Genomic DNA, 17,474 nt, shown 5'->3' with positions numbered 1-17,474 from the left:
TGTAAATTTTCTTATTCTCTGTCATAGCATGTGTCTGACTAGGGGCATCTGAAGAGTTTGTTGGAATTTCCTTGAAAGAGCTTTCAGTCTCTTAGAATATTTCTTGCATAATCTAAAAATAGAAACTTGCTTTAATAAAAAACTAAGTCATAGGCTTCACTTTCCAATGGACTCAACTTGAAAAATATTTTTGCAGAATACACTTTGTACAGAAGAAATAATTTTGGATCATACAAAGATACAAATGAATATGAGTGCTTAACAGCGCTGAACTTCTGGTGTCCACTAGGCACAAGTGCAGCTACAAGAGCTTAAGGAAATAAATACTTTCAGGGTTTCACCAAGGATTTTAAACATTCTCTACATGGGAGTCAGGTGTTAAAATTCAAATACTTAGTCTAAAAGAGATTTAGACAGAAACCCTCCAAGGAAATATTGAGCAAAGTAGTTAATCCAAGTCTTGAAGTTAGCAATTGCAACAGTGATTAATACAAGAACAAACAGTATTTTATTACCATGCAGAATCAGAGAGAAATGACATTTGTGAAGAAGGAAGACAAAACAGGTGTCCATCATGGCTCCTTCTGATTTTACAGACATGAGAGAGGCTTTACCTCTCTCATAAGATGTTAACCACTTTTACCTTGCTGACACATGAGTTCTCCAGTGTTTCTTCATTCTTCAGTGCTAACCCAAATCCCACATTCACCTTCAAAGAGCAAGCAAACCCCTGAAGGCAGCGGCTGTTTCTCAGTCTGTTTACACAGAACACTGCATGATCCTGACAGGAGCTACAGGACCACAGGAGCTTAACTTCATTCATCAAATGCTCCCAAACAGAATGAGCATCTTTGAGGGAACTAAAATGATTACAGTGATCCTGAGAAATTATAGACTAGGGATATTTTTAATGGGGGATGGGTGGGGGTGGGGGGAGGGACCTGGAGAGGGAGTGTTTGAGGGGTTGTTTTGTCCTTTTTTGTTTTTGTGGTGGTGGTTGTTTGTTTGTTTTGCTTTGCTTCTCTTGGTTAGTTTTGTTTATTTGTGGTTGGTTGGTGGGTTTTTTTTTTTCCCCAGAAGAATTTCTGGGTCAGGGCTGAGCTGTATCAATGTTGTTTTCTTCTACCACACCAGCACTGTAATCAGGTCACTCTTGGTTTTGTCCCAGGATCTTCAGACATTGAATTCTGAGGTTTGATTTTTATTTTATTTTTAGATTTAGATAGTGTTATCTAAACAGATTTTATCTGTTTCTTCTGTTTTGATGTTCTCTGAGTGTGCTCTCAATATGCAAAAATTTTTTCCATAAGATCTAGGAAGCCAGCAACCACTAGCCCCAAACTCCACCTCCTCCTCCTCAAGTTGCTATCACAGTTGAGTACATTCTTCTGCAGAATGCTAGAAAGGGTGCATGTTCTCAGGAAGACATTGCTCACAGATCACCCCATCATCTACTTGTATGGTGAAGCTGAGTGAGATGGAACTGCTCTTTCCCTTAAAAGACAAAGCCCTTGCAAATCACAGGAAAACAATATTTTGGTTCTGAAAATAAAGATTATATCTACCTTATTAAGTAGCTGCCTAAACAGCCTTTCTTCAGCTTCAACTGCTAAAAATTATTGAAGGAGTTACTGTTCTCTCCTTTTCATGATTTTCAAAATCTGCGTGAAAGCTATTTGGCAAAATGACCATTTGGTTGCCTTAGGGGATTGCAGACCTGTTACCAAACCAGGTAGTGGAGTGATGGTCTCTCTTGGTAAAACTCTGACTACTGGGTAGTGCACTACCTAGATGACAAGGTTCAGGGAAAGGACAGCTCACGTGTAGCAGTCTCTTCTTGATGGGTAGCTAGAGCTTGAAATGTCCTGTGAGCTCTCAAATTCCCACATCTGCATTGCCCCTTTAACTGCTGCAGTCCATATTTCTGGTGTCCACTAGGCACAAGTGCAGCTACAAGAGCTTAAGGAAATAAATACTTTCAGGGTTTCAAAGAGAGAAACTCAGTCAATTTGCTTTCCAACCACTGGCATCCTGGAAGCTAATTAATAAATACAGCAGCATAGGCTGCCTTTATTTCCTGAAAAAAAAAAAAAATCAATCAGCTTGGAAGTAATGTGCTGCCATTATAGGTCCTTTTCTTAGCTTAATATTTGGTCATTTTTTTAAAGTACATGTATTAGTGGAAGCCAGGGTACAGAAGACAGCTCATTTGCACACACACCTATAAATAATTTTTCTCCAAGTGAATGAAAGATGAACTAGATAGCTTATGGCTTTCACATCCTTTAAGACCCCCCAAAACCAGAAAGACACATTATAACAATTTAACTGCATAGCTGCTGAATGCTATATGACTTTGTTCAGAAAGCAGCAGACTAAAGAAACCATGGCATTCGACAGTCATCTTGTGCACTAAGGCTGTGTGCTAGAACTACAAGACAAAAGATGTTATCATATATCACCTAAAAATTGTACATAGCTTCTGGAATGGGCTTCTGGGGTTTTGCTTTATTGTAAAAGGAGTTTTCCTGCAACTATGGAAGATAATAGATAAGCTCAAATCTGGAGAAAATTACATTGGAAGTGGAATGAAGCTTTGATGCTTTGTGACTTACATTTCTCATGATGAGTAAAAAAAATGCATAGAAAGTTATAGTATATATCACAGTTCTGCAAACATTTATTTCGCTTTAGAAAACCTTAATGAGCATGGAAGACTGTTTTCTATCTATACAAAATCCAAGTATTTGTGAATAAAGAAACCCAAAACACACAGCAACAGATTTTTTTGCAAAACCAGCAGGCTTGACATAAAATACATAAAGAATCAACTTTGGTTCATAAAATAGGTTTTAAACTGTTCTCACTTCAGTATTTGGGATCTGCTTCCCTGAGACCATGTTCCTAATTTTATGCTGAGATTGCCCCCCAAGGAAGCCAGCCTTATGGAATCTAAGGAGAAGCTGCATGTTGATTAGCAAATATGAGTTTCAGATAATTCTGATGGTTTATCCTCTCATAAATCCTCCTACAAAGCCTCCTGATTAAAAAAAAAAAAACATTTTCACAAGAGCTGTTGATTATACTCATATACTACTAACTCAAGTATTGCTTTTTAATTATTTCATGGTGTGCTCAGCTCTGAAAGTCATCAGAAAAGTTAGAAAAGTCATCTTGTCTTGAGTTAATCTATTAGCATAAGTGTTTGTGGCATTTTATGTCAAGCTGATCTGAATATAAATGGACTCAACATGCTCATTAAGAAAATAATAAAAATAAAAAAATAAAGGTAATATTTTGACTCAGTTAAATTGCAGCCTCAATTTTCCCTCATCATTTTGTCTTCTTAATATTTACTCCAAGATATTACAAAAGCCTTGGCTTCTCTTTGTTCCTGTCCAGAAGACTGTCCAAAATTATATTTGTCTTGTATGAACAACAACAAAAAAGTACTGCAAACCAAGCTGAAGTTGTTAAGCAGGTTTCTCATTTTGCAGACATTATTACTCATTTATACACCATGACACATTTATGGCAATTATTAAGGCTTTCTTTTACTAAGAATCTTGTGTAGTTTTATTGTTTACATGGTAAATATAGCAATAACTTCTACCGGACTGACAGATCTTCTTGATGAGATCCATCACAGATGAGAATTTCCATATCCCATTAATGATTTGATTTTGTCACAAAATATGCAGGAAAATCAAAACCATTTAAGCAATAGATGGGAAACAGTCTCAGGCCTAAACAGATAAATAACATTCTTTTTATTTCTCACCTCTTGAGACAGAAGGAGAGATATACAAGGACTATATCCACATGAAGAGATCTTGACTGCATTTGGCCCTAAAGTTTTCACATTTTTAAATATCTAAAGATAACTTTGAAAAAAGGATAGGAATAAAACTTTAAGTTAGGCCCATTTTTGTATATCTGATATATGAAGTCATATATGCTGTTTCCATACTACTTTCTCTAGCTTTGCCTCACTCGCTCTTTTCTCCTGGATTCTTGATGGACCATTAGAAATAGGAAAATTAAAACAAACAAACAAAAAAAGTAGTTGATGTAAAGGGTTCTGGCAATTAAGGGGCAAAGAAAATTTCAAATTTGTAAGGAAGCAGCAGGAAATGACTTTGACAAATCTCAGTTTACAAAATTTGATACACCTTAAAGTAGTGAAATATTTAATGAACTATCCCTATTTTCTCTATCAGCTTTAAGTGCTTTGAAAATTAGTGTTTTAGAAATAATTTGTCCAGTAGTTCTGGATGTAGCTACATTAGCATTGCCAGTGAACATTCCTTGGGCAGTACAAATCAATAATCTCTATTGTCAAACTGTCCCCCTGTCTATCCCTGGAGCAATCTGGATGCCAGCCTGGTCCAAGGACAGAGGCAGAAGAGGGCTGCCCTATTCTGGAGGAAAAGGCAATTCATGGGAAAGATATGGATATCCATATAAAGGTATAAAGATATCCATACCTGTTAGTCTCAGTGCCAACCCACATATCTTGGACATATTAATTTTTAATACAGTTATAGTGTTATCCTCCTAAAACCCAGAAAATAAAGTGGTGATATATTATTTTCACTTTGAGTTTCAGTTCTCTCACAGGTAATTCTGGCAGACTTTTAGGGGTACTTCAGCTCTGTAGCATCACAAATTCATACATAATAAACATAAATGGATAAACAAGGGACTAAACCAGCCTCATACAGACCTCAGCTTGTATATTATGATCATCCATGATCATCAGCTAACCTAGTGTTCCTACATACCTGATCAGCCTCTGAAAAAAGTTATCCTTTTCCAGACCAATATTTCTCTGCTGTGCTATAGTTGACTACATAGTTCTTCCTGGCAAATTGCAGCATCAACTTTATTGGCATAATTTAACTTTATTTACCCAGGAAACAAAATTCTTCAACCAGAAAAACTGGTTGTGGCTTTTATTTTTCAAAGTATAATGAAGTGAGATTTCAGAGAGCAGAGTAAATATTTAATTAGCAGCAAGTTATGTAAAGCAATTGCCTCTATAGGAAGTGCACTTTCCCCTTCTTTATGTAAGAGATTCATTGTTTCCAAAGAGGAATTTTGTCAGAATAATGACTGTATGATACACTTATACAAAAGGAGAGAATATAATACACCAGTAGTGATCATAAATAATATTTAGTCATTATCGGTTTATCTTTTGTCAAAAGTTCAGAGTATTGAAAGGAAATTGAAGAGACCTTATTTGCAAGCTGCGTAAGGCTATCTGTGCTGTGTTTATTACATTGCAATCTCAGAAATAAGTGTGCATTTGTGTAAACTGACATCTTTAATGCTTGATATTGTCAGAAAGTGACACTACCTTATTGCCCTAAATTACTGTCCTTAGAGATGATATTGCATGATAAATACCTTTATAAGCTTATAGAATGGATATGTCACAACTTCTTGTTTTGCCTGGATAATTTTTCTGCTGCTCACTGTACCTCTTATAGCTTTCCAGAGGTTTCTGTCCTATGCCAGCACTGATGAAAGCATGCTCTTCTGTCACAAAAGTTGCCTAACCCTACCTCCCTCTGTGACTACTTCCATGAGCAATGCTGAGCAATTAAGGATAATTAAGAGTGACTAACTACTGAGATAGCCTCACTGAACACAAGTTACTTATTTAAGGCTCTTCTTAGTCAATGACCCCTCACTGGTAACTTTATTGTCCAGGGATTGCAACAGTGAGGAAAAGCCTTTTGATGTGGATTTCATGAGCAGTGGGAAAAGAGGACAAAGTCATGTAAAGGACCCTAAAAACTCAATATTTACAAAACAGAAGTGCTCCTATTCCACTAAGGGAACTGAAGAAAACAGAGATATGACCTCCTGTGGTTATTTGCCAGCCTTTCTGGGGACCTCTGACACGGGATGTTTCTCTCAGATGACAACTGGCATTGTGGCTCGGGGTTTTCAGAGGCTCACAGGGCAAATAAAGGATGAGTTGATAGGATGCAGGCAACTTTTCAAGGTGTCTGTGCCACAGGCTTGCTGACCCAGGCAAAGCCCATGAAAGAACTTTACCTGATCTCTGGTCAGTCTTGGGGTGAGTGTTATCTTTTGACTCAAAGTTTCTGGCTGTAGGTCCATAATAGCTTCAGTGCCCAGGCAAACCTGAGCACTCACTGTGTCCAGAGCCATGGCTACACAGACTCAAGGAAGCAAGTGCTGGATCCTTGTTTGTCTTCTTTTATTTGTCTTCACTGCCAGGAAACACAGAAAGTACAAAATGCAAATCTGTCCTGGGATGCTCTTACCCATATTATTGCTTCCACTGAGTGGTGTTTTCTTAGCAAAGAACCAGATAAAAATGTGGAGTCCTTTCAGTAATCCTTACTTTAACAGTCTTGAGGGGGGTAGATAAAATACAGAATCTGTCTTCATAGTAACATGAGATGAAGTCATCTGAAGAGCAATCCTGTAAGTAGCTGATTTACAGAGCTTATTTATTTATTACAGAGCTTATTTATTATCCATGCCTAAAATTGTGTGTTAATTGAAGAGTTTGGGTGTCTTGGAGTATCAGACCCTTTATCAGTGTGTGTGGCACTGATAAGCATGATAGAATTGAGGAAATATTACACTACAGATTAATTCCATTTTGCTTTTAGTTATAAAAATAATGCACTGTTTTATCACAATAGCACTCTAACTCTACAATGTTCTTTATTAAAAAATACCTTTAGTCCTGCCAGTCACAAAGACAGAAAATTATAAACATAGTGATATTTTGAGATGGAGAAGTGTACTTGAGATATCTGAAAAAGGGAAAACTCATGAGCTGGTTTTCCCTTTGGTTACTGAAACATTCTATTTTTTAATTAAATTTTCTCAGGTTTGTGAATGTCAGGAGGGATTTACTGGAAATACAATGATGGCTGTGAGGCTGGAACTAGAAGTAATATTAAATCCATACAAAATCATATATTCTATGATACCACAGAAATACTGCTTGTTTGTTAAATTGCCACAGGGCTTAATTACAGGGTTATTAGTTGTCCCTGCTGGCTGTATTACTCTTTACCTTTACAGGAGTGCTTTCATGGTTAATAAATCTCTTATAATACAGAACACTCTGGAACTGTGAAAGCACTATGACATCTCCTGGGCCCTGTGGAAGCATCATAGTCTGTATTTTGTAGTCTTTTACTTACAAGATATATCAAAACTTATGCCTTTATATGATTGAATTCCCACCTAAGGAAGCCTCTCCATCACAGGAAATGCTGGAGCACCTCTTAGGAAATGCTAAGAGAATTCATTTAATGGGTTGTTCATCCTGGAGAAGAGAAGGCTTTGGGATGACCCAATTGTGGACTTCCAGTACCTAAAGGAAGGACTCTTGACAAGGGCATGTAGTGACAGGACAAGGGGGAATGGCTTCAAGCTGAAAGAGGGTAGGTTTATATTAGGTATTAAGAAGAAAATCCTTACTGGGAGAATGGTGAGAGACTGGAGTGGGTTACCCAGAGAAATTGTGGATGCTCCATCTCTGGAATTGTCCAAGACCAGGCTGGATGGGGCTCTGAGCAATCAGGTCTAATGAAAAGTACCTCTGCCCGAGACAGGTTGTTGGAACTCGGTGATCTTTAAGGTCCCTTTCAACTCAAACCATTCTATCATACTTTGATTCTAAAATATAAAATCTTATATCTACTTTCTACTTCGGAAGGGCTGTCAAACTATGTGAGATGGCTAAATTGATTAGCTGTGCAGATTGATAAAGAATAGACAAAAGAACCTACTTTTGGAAACAAATAAAATCACAATTGCAGATACCATAACTTTAATCCATCTTGATCACAAAACTTGTTATAATAAGTATGTTGGAATTCATTCATCATTTTGAAATGAGCACACAAACAGGACTAATTTTTAGCTCTCCACTGGTTTCAAACTGTAAAAATCAAGAGACAACAACATTTATGAAAAATTGAAGTTATAGATATTTCTATTGTGAAAGTGTTTTCTGTAGAAAGGGGGTAAGAACAAGGACTTGCATTTTTATCAGTCATCACTGAAGCAAAAAATCCAGTTAAAATATGATTGAAATTACACTTTGAAGCATTATAATAAATTTGTGTGGTTTCTGGACACTGCATATAAAGATTATTTTTAGAGAAAAAATTACAAGAAAACATATTCTATTCTATTATTTGTAAGTCTTTAGTCTCTATTTTACTCCTATTGCCTAAATTCTGATATATATTACTACATTTTTACATTTACATTTTGTAAAAATATGCATATAATAGTAAGTTCATTATAATAAAGGTAACAGTCATGGAAATGCCCAAATTTTAATCAAGACCTTTTTTACTGTACCAAATCCAATTAGACTATATTAAACATTTGGTTCTTGGCATTTATAAAGCAGAAGAAAATATACAAAGATTAGAAATTGTTATTGCATTTGTTTATGATTTTGACTAGGAACTTGGAGACGTCATTACTTAAATTTTGAACAAGATGTTCTTGCCAGAGCTATGAATGAGCTAGAGGTGAAATTGTTTTTTCTTGAAATTGGAGATAGTTTATTATTGACATTTTAAGCAAGTCAACATTTGTTTCACACTTCTTGGCTTCCTATTAATACCTCCTGTCCAGTGCTTCAAGCACAGTTGTTTGAGTCATGACAATCCTGGCACCCAGCTGATACCCAAATTAGTCTCACAGGTGTTTTGCTGCACCTTTTAAATTTGTAGTAATGCACCAGAATGCTTGATGAGTACTGACTGCTTCTTGCTTTTGGCTTGGCTTGTGCATCTTACTGCAGAGATGCAGGTCTCTGATTGCCTCTGCTCGTTACGTGAGCCCCAGGATGAGTGATTCTAAGAAAGATTATGTTGCCAGTTACAAGACCAAATGTTTAAGAAGTTACTCCAAGAGATTGATAAGGTATTATCACAGACATAGGAGACATACTGTCCACGGGAGTCAACAATTCAGTAACACATTTACTTTCTGAATTTTATTGCTAAATTTTGCATTTACTTTGTCAAATTGTTGTTTATCACAGAAGCATCAGTGATCCAAATCAGTTGGAAAAAGATGTCAATTCTTTACTGAAATTCTAAAATTTTGCTCATATAGAGGAAGAGAGAAAAAAACTTGAAATCCTTTCATCGACATTCCCAGCAAAGGACAGGAAAAGGTTTAGACAATTACATTTATGAAGCAGCCCTAAGAAGTGCACTCTCATCCCAAAAGGCAGAGAAAAAGAATACAGGGTTTTTAAAGGAATTCTCAATGGAAGAACAGCAGGACATGTTGAATACAACCAAATGCTAAAGAGCTATCAAACGACACAACTAAACTTTGCTTAGGAAACACTTGTATAAAAAATGAGCTTACAAAATACTAGATCTAGCTTAATGATCTAAATTTCACACTCTTAAAAACAAGATGAGACAAAAATCACACTTGTTTCAACCTGTACCCATCCAGATTCAGCTGAGATTAATCACAACTGCATATGTTTTAGTGTAAAATGTTTCATATTTTAATCTGTTTTGCTTCCAAGCCTATTTAAGAAGGTTGCATATCGACTAAATTCCCTACTATCAGGGGGTTTTCTTCCATGCTAAATGTGCACTTTGTCAAGATGTTCACTGCTGATTCCTTCTCAAACATTTAATTCTGTGTAACTATTTCAAGTTGCACAAAATTCAGTTCTCAGTTTCTAACCTCAAAAATCCCCTACAGCTATTGGATTTGCTGGTCTATCACGAATACCAGAAGTAATGACTTTGAGGTTTTTTATCTGTTATGTTTGGAACAGAAAACAGTTTCTATATGTTTACCAAGCTGATATCTTAATATAATTTTCCACATGAAACTGAAATTATATATGTCCTCCAAACAACTTGCAGCAAAAATGTGCCCTCAACAGCAATTTTCACTTCATTCTCTCTTGTATTGTCATGGAATTATATTTCTCTTTTTGCTTAACTTTTCAATTCATATTTCACTAAAATATATTTTGATATTTTGTTCCATAATAAAATAATATTCTTCAAGACTTATCAAGACATATTTGGCTGTATTTCAAATCTCCATAGATTTTTTTGTTCTGTCCTTGACTTTTTATATTTCTAAATCTTTGGTGGGGTGACCCTGGCTGGATGCCAGGTTCCCAACAAAGCTATTCTGGCATTCACCTCTTCAGCTCTGCAGGGGAAAGAAAATAAAAGGCTCATGAGCTGAGATATAGACAGGGAGAGATCATTTACCAATTACTGTCATGGACAAAACTTGAGGAGATTAGTCTTATTTATTACTAATCAAACCAGAGTGGGATAATGAGAAATATACCTAAATCTCAAGAACAACCTCCCTACAGCACAGCCTTCCTTATAAGGAGGTAGAATTCTCTACCTCCTTGCCATGTCAGCACAGACAGAGAGGAAATGGAGGCTGTAGTCAGTTCATCTCACCTTTTTTCTGCCACTGCTTCCCCCACAGGGGGACGATCCTCACACTCTTCTGCTCAAGCATGGGGTTCCTTCCATAGGAGATAGTCCTGCACTAGCTTCTCCAGGATAGATCCTTCCCATGGGCTGAAGTTCTTCACTAGTTGTTCCATTGTGGGTCACTCCCATGGAGTGTAGTCCTTCAGGAGCAGGCTGCTCTAGCATGGGTCCCCCATAGGGCCACCGTCCCTGTCAGCCAGCCTGCTCCAGAGCAATGTCCTCTCTTCACAGGTCTGCCAGGAGCCTGATACAGCAGAGTCTTCCCACAGGGCGACAGTCTCAGAGCATTCACTTGTTCTGCCACAGGGTCGTCCATGGGCTGCAGGTGGATCTCTGCCCCCCTGTGGACCTCCATGGCCTGCAAGGACACCCTTGATTCACCATGGTCTTCACCACCGTAGTTCTCATCACAGATTGCCTGGAAATCTCTGCTCTGGCACCTGGAGCATCACTGACACTGCTGGCTGCAGAGATATTTCTCTCGAATATTCTAACTCCTCTTCTTTGTCTGCAGCAGTTGTGCAGCAATTTTTTCCCCTTCCTAAGTCTGTTACCAGACTGTTGCGGATTGGAGTTGGAGCCAGCTGACATTGTCTCCATTGGACACAGTGGAAGCTCTTCACAGCTTCTCAAAGAAGCCATACCTGTAGAATCTCCACTACCAAAACCTTGCCAAGCAAACCAAATAAAACCTCATAATTTAAATTAATTTATAAATATTATCAAGGAGTTATTATTACTTCTTTTCTTCAATAATAATGGATGTGCTAAAATTGCAAGAAGTATTTATCATTTGTAATATCTCTCCACAGCTTGATAGGTCATCTTTTATTGTATTTTTTATTATGTACTCTTTAGGATGATGTATCTTTTCCTGTTTAAGGCAATATGTATTGATAGGGAGAACAAATAAGCTGTATTGCCATAAAGCTTGTCTATTTCAAATACTTTATAGCTTCAATATCTATGTTTAATTAGTTAGTATTTCATATAACAGTAAAATGTGCTTCACTGCAAAATACTTAAAAAATATTAACAACTTCCTGTTGATGGCTTTTTTAATACAAAGCTAGATGGGATGTGCAACATGAACATTTAGTCCTTTGCTTTTGCATCATATAAAAATTTCATCTAAGTACTCAAATTCTGGTTTTGAGTGTTGGTGCTGCAGTTACTTTTCTAAAATCCCTCAGACAGTTATAAATTTTCTTCTCAACTTTTAAAAATGCTGCTTAAAGGTACAATGCAACAGGTTAACTAACCTTCCTGGTGACTTGGAAGGATTAGGTAACCTACATGTGTTCCACCTGAAGTACTTTTTTCTTCTTAGCAATCTATTTTTAATGGCTTAATTTGATGTTTCATTCGTTTTTTAAAGTAACTTCATTTAGTTACCCTCATCTGGTATGCAGTCTGTGTTATCTTTTACAGTATTCTTCTCATATGCATTCATTAAAAACTTTTCTCACTTTTTTATACCCTTTCATTAAGTTCTACTGGGCTGTACATATTGGATATTATTAATATTCTGTTATGCCAAAGTGTGATTTCATAACTCTTGGATTTCTTTTTTTCAGTCAGGGAGTATCAGGCTAAGAGCTGCATGGATTCCTGCAACTGAAACAAGTCTGTTTAGTGGCACCAGGCATTTTGAGGAGCAAACAAGAGCAGAGGTTGCAGCTCCAATGAATTTCCCTTGAAGACTTGAATGATGCCTGGAAAAGAAGCAATGTCTGCATGAATGTCCATGTAGCAAAGAAAATAATTGTTGTGAGTCTACCACTCACTAGATACAAAGCTTTGCTCCAAAAAGAAGGTGGAATTTAGATTTCAGCAGAAGTCAGCATTTGATAAGGAAGGATAAATAACAAATTGACTGTTGGAAAGATTCAAATGCAACTTGAAACTGTAAAAATTTTCTAGCTCTGCCTATGAACATATGTATTGCATTCAAACTCATTAAATATCACAAAACTAGTAGCATAAGGGACACTAATGTTGAATTGCTCCTAATAAACAGAAACTGAGTATAAAAAGAAAAAAACACTTTTTTCCCCCCCAAAGGATTGAAAATTCTGTTTCTATAAATACTAACCTCTGAAATAATATTCTTGCATACCTACATTGATGTACATTGTTTTATCTTTCTTCTCTCTGCTTTTGTAGGCAGCTTAAAACACAGGGAGTCACTAGAAACAGAGACCCTGCATCAGCTGAACCTGAACTTCAAGCCAGGGCTATAACACAGTAAAGGAAATGAGAAGACACCACTTATAGTACACCGATAAGGAAAAATTAGGAAATAATTCTCTACCATCGTTGGGTTTTTCGCACCAGGTGGAACTGAAGAAGGAGCATCTATAGCTAGATCATATCATTTAAGTCTGCGTACTTATTGCTGTGCCATGAATTGATCTGGTTTTTTTTTAATTTTTCAAGCAATGAAACAGAGTAGAAACTGCAGCTGTACTCAGGCCTGGTGCAGAAACTCTCCTACAAGAGGCAGTCAAGATGATAACCACCTTGTGGGCCTTGCCAGAATAATGAAAATAAGCCCAGCTAATGAGTAGTAGTAAAGCCTAAAGGCTTGGAATAATTTACAGCATAGACCAATTAATGTTGCCATACTCCATATGACTTCCCCAGGTGATGTACCTGAGGAACTGCAGTTAATCTGCCTGACAAATTTCAGTCTATTTCATACAGTTAATTTATAGGTGCCCACTTCTACTCTAAATCCACAGATGTTCATAAGAAGAAAAATTCATGGTCTGTCTTGGATTTCACATGTCATTGATGTTTGCAGCTCAACTGACGTGTGCATGCAGTTAGGTAAACAAGCTTCTATGAAAATACCCCTTAAAGATCAAGGCCCTTAAATGTCTCCAAAAGTGTAGACCTAAGATTTTAGCCCCTTTTGGATGTGACATTATCAACCTGCTCTATTATTAAGTGGTGAGTACCATGGCAGAAGCAAAGACTTAGCAGTGCTGTGCAGGAAGTGAAAGTTCAAGCCTAGGATCCATCCTTATAGGCCAGTAATTGTTGGCATCAGTGCTTGGCACCAATTGACGGTGGATGGGAATGGTCACCATCAGTTTATTATCTTACTGTAAAACTTTCACAGCTTCTTTCAGTGAGTTCCCGCTGGCAGCTTCTTGCAACAATGATTCCTTTTTCTTCTGCACAACCAGCTGACTCCTTCCTGTCCTTAGCATGACCACCTAACCCTATCTGTCCCTAGTAGCATATACTAATCCTTACTGTCCCTAGCACAGCTGCCTGACCCTTGCTCCTCACAGCAACACAGCCAAGTGACTCCAACTCTCCCCTCAACCAGCTGAGCCACTCTTTTATAACACCCATCCTTACTGGACACAGCAGTGACCTATTAAAGGCAAGGCTGTTCCTACTCTTTGGTAATTAGTACAGCTGCAACTCCTCAGGGGTGAGATTGCCTTCAGCACTGTCTCTATTCTCCTACAGTCCATCCTCCCAGAGCAACCTGCTGGAGGATGTTCCCACATGTGATCCCCATGCCAAGGCATACCTAACCTTTACTTGGTGAACTCAAGAAAACTGGGTGAAATCTTAACCATACTGCTGTTTTGTTACTTCATTGCAGTTAAGCACTGTGCACTTTGCAGGCTTCAAAACTCCCTCTGCATCATATATGAAGGTTCTAAGATTGTTTTAGTCTAGAGGACTTACATTCCTGACAAAATTTATTCAAACCCATTTGGTCAGCCACAGAACAGTGCATCTTGGTACAACCCTGCATCTTCCATCCCATAACTTAATTCCCATTCCCTAACTTGGTATCTGATCGGAGTCCTATGTGTACTTATGGTACCTTACAAAGAGTTTGTATAACAGTGCTATCTTGGGACAGATTTCACTTTACAGGGCTTCACATTTCCAGGTTCAATAATTTCATGGTTTTCTTGTTTGTTTTGGTCATAGGCATCTATCTTTCCAAGAAGACTCTTTAATGGCAATTTTCTTCAAATGGTAAACTGAGAGCTGCTGGTTTGTGGCAACATGATCTGTGCCTGGGAGAAGGTTCTGGATCCATCTCCTTTTCACAGGACTTTTCACATTAAACAGCAAAAGAGGCCTTGAAGCGAATCTCTCATCTAGCAAGCAGTGTACAGTCATTTCAGATGCCTGACTAATGCTGTATTCAGCTTGCTAATTAGACTATTCAATTCGTCCCCTCATCTTGCTTCTGGCCCTTGAAAAAATAGTTTTTAAAAAGAGTCTGTTCAGAACTAAATTACTTGGAAAACTTTCCTTGAAAATAGTCTTTGCTTCTTTCTGCCTGGAGAGACTTGGTTAAAAATAAGAAATGTGTTAAGTAAAGATTGAAAATCTATGTGAACTCTACTCTAGACCAGACGTAGTATTGGGATTAAAATTGGTGTTAGCCTCTAGCAAATCTCTATAGAATCTGTGCTATAGTTTCTTGCCTCCTCCTTTTCTTTGTTGAAGTGTACTTTCTTAATTCAGTCTATTTCTTGATTTTTTTTTTCCTGAAAGTATGCTGAAGAAGTTATGTGGATAACAAAGAAGCCCAAAAATTGTTGAAAAGTGAAGAAAAAAAAAGTTAGAAATCTGTCTGGTTTTCCTCACCCAATTAAGAGTCTGATACACAGTCTGCATACACTGCCTGTGGCATTTCCCAATCTTCTTTTATAGATTTTGAAGCAAATGATTTTTTGAGAAGAGTCTGAGAGAATGTGGTTTGGCAAATGTGGACAAGGGATGAGAGAGGAAGGTGTCTTTTTACTTTCTTCTACTACTTAATGTGTAGTTATAGAGAAAGTGCAAGGAAGCATTGACAGAAGATCCATCCTGAAAGTCTGAGAGATACCAGGCATCTATTTTATCAATGAACATTTTAATTTGTTTTTAACAAAAAAAATATTCACAGTGTTGGTCAAATCGTTTACCCAGATGTTTTTCTGGAACCTCCCACTTTGGAGAGATTGTCAGCTCAACTGAGAAAAGATATGACCAGCTCTTAATAATTTTTACTTTGGCCCCACTTTGGGCTGAATTTGGATCAGATTAGTTCCATAGGTCTCTTCCAAATTCATTTTTTTTTCAATAATTAGCAACACATCCTGTGCCTGAGATATGAATAGAGACAAGGAATAATTTTATCAAATAATGTTCCCATTTCATGCTTTCTATCTGTTTTTTAACTTTTGTTTTTTGTATTCACCAACCTTGATGTTTGCAGTACAGCTCTGTTGGAAAGAACAACTTCTGTGACCTATCAAAATTATTTGTTTCAGTGTTTATCGCACAAAGAGTCATGGAAGTTTCAAAAACACAGCATTCCTCATGAAAGTACCTGTTATAAAGTAAATTAAAAATAATAATTAGGAAAAAACTACCCAAAATTTTTTGAAAGCTCTCCACACCTGAATGGTTTACTTCAATAAAGATTTTTATCATTCTCAGATCAACCTGCTGTGTTCTTCATGCTGTTAAATCTTTACCTTTCTGCAAGACCTCAGTGGTAATAAGATCAAAGAGCTAATGTTCATTTTCACACCCAGCTGTGGTTCTGGTACTTCCAGAGACCACTAGGCTGTAGCAAATCATGTAGAGCATGAAGTCCTTGTGGTTATTAGGTTTTTCTCACTATGACACTCACTTCCCAAGTGCATCTTAATTTCACCAGAACTTTGAGTATCTGCATTGATTTTTACATACTGTAGCACTGTTTCCAGTGTAATATAGATATGAAATTTACTTCAAATAATATTATTTTTCTATTTTGTAAAATGATAATAGAAGGAGAATTGTAGCTCTTTGTTCTGCAATGACAGATTGTGTTTAACATTTTCCTGTGCAAAAACTGTACAAACACTACACCCTGGAAGAGAGAATTGCCTCTTGTGCAATAGTCTGCATAAATCTGTATGAATATCACAAAAACTGAGCTTTGTTTTCACATGCTTAAAGGAAGAAAAATACCTCTAAGTTCCCACCATGCTGTTACCTGCCATGAGGCTTTTGTGCAGCAGTGTGGAGTGGGGTCAGCCCTGGTGGGGTCTGTGCCAGCAGCATGGCTCTTTGCCCAGTCGGGGTAGCATAAAGAAAATCCACAACTGACTGAGGGGGAAGATATAAAATATAAATGTGTGTTCTCTGAGAAAAGGCAGATGTTAAAGTATACCTTCTGCAATTAAAAATAGTGTAAGAAACAAATGCCTATGAATTAAAGGCCTTCACTGACCACTACAGTGACCGTCCTTAACAGGCTTATCAATTCTACCTTCATGTAAAAACTAAACTTTCTGAGCCTACATGAACTGCCTCTATATCTTATTGAGTAATTTTGAAATTTTTCACAATAAAATTAATTGGAACCCTAAAATCTATTTTTAGGCTCAAAAGGTCTCAAAATTATTTTTAATTGGGACTGTGCAGCTTCATGTTACCTATATGCCATAGTTTGGTCACCCAATCTTTTCACTTGGTCCTTTCTTGCTTACATTTTAGGATTTTAAAATATTTATCTCACTTAAAATATATCCATATCTATCTTATCTTATATAAATGAAATATCAATGTCTCCTGATTTTGTTTTTACTGCAAACACTGTTCCATAACCACAACATGCACTTCCTAATAAATAAATAAATTTAAAAAAAATCTGTTATATGATTTCTGGTCCATGCTTATTTGTAGAAAAGAGTTTTCTAACATGCAGAAACCAGTACCTCATTTGCAAGTGATTGTCAACTCACAAGACTCTGGTGATTTGTTTTAAGCAGCAGACTGGAGAAAGATTAAAAATATGAAAGTTTGCTAACTTTTTACAGCCTCAAATATTTCCATAAAGAGATATAAGTGAAAATAATAGCTCTGAAAATGTTAAACCAAAGAAAATGAACTGCAGAAAAAGGTCAAGATTTGTTGCTGAAGTACAGGCACCTTCAT

At 37.0% G+C, this 17,474-nt stretch overlaps 1 long non-coding RNA gene across 1 annotated transcript; it reads left to right on the top strand.

The window, feature by feature from the left end:
• Positions 1-609: 609 nt before the first annotated feature.
• Positions 610-15,142, top strand: LOC146767930 (uncharacterized). The gene is made up of 2 exons (XR_014953820.1): positions 610-6,465; positions 12,095-15,142. It is a non-coding gene; the product is annotated as an uncharacterized LOC146767930 (long non-coding RNA).
• Positions 15,143-17,474: the final 2,332 nt, after the last annotated feature.

The sequence above is a fragment of the Lonchura striata genome, chromosome 3 (genome assembly GCF_050655825.1).
Source record: "Lonchura striata isolate lonStrDom1 chromosome 3, ASM5065582v1, whole genome shotgun sequence".
NCBI lineage: Eukaryota > Metazoa > Chordata > Aves > Passeriformes > Estrildidae > Lonchura > Lonchura striata.
This window is presented reverse-complemented; position numbering and strand designations above follow the sequence as displayed.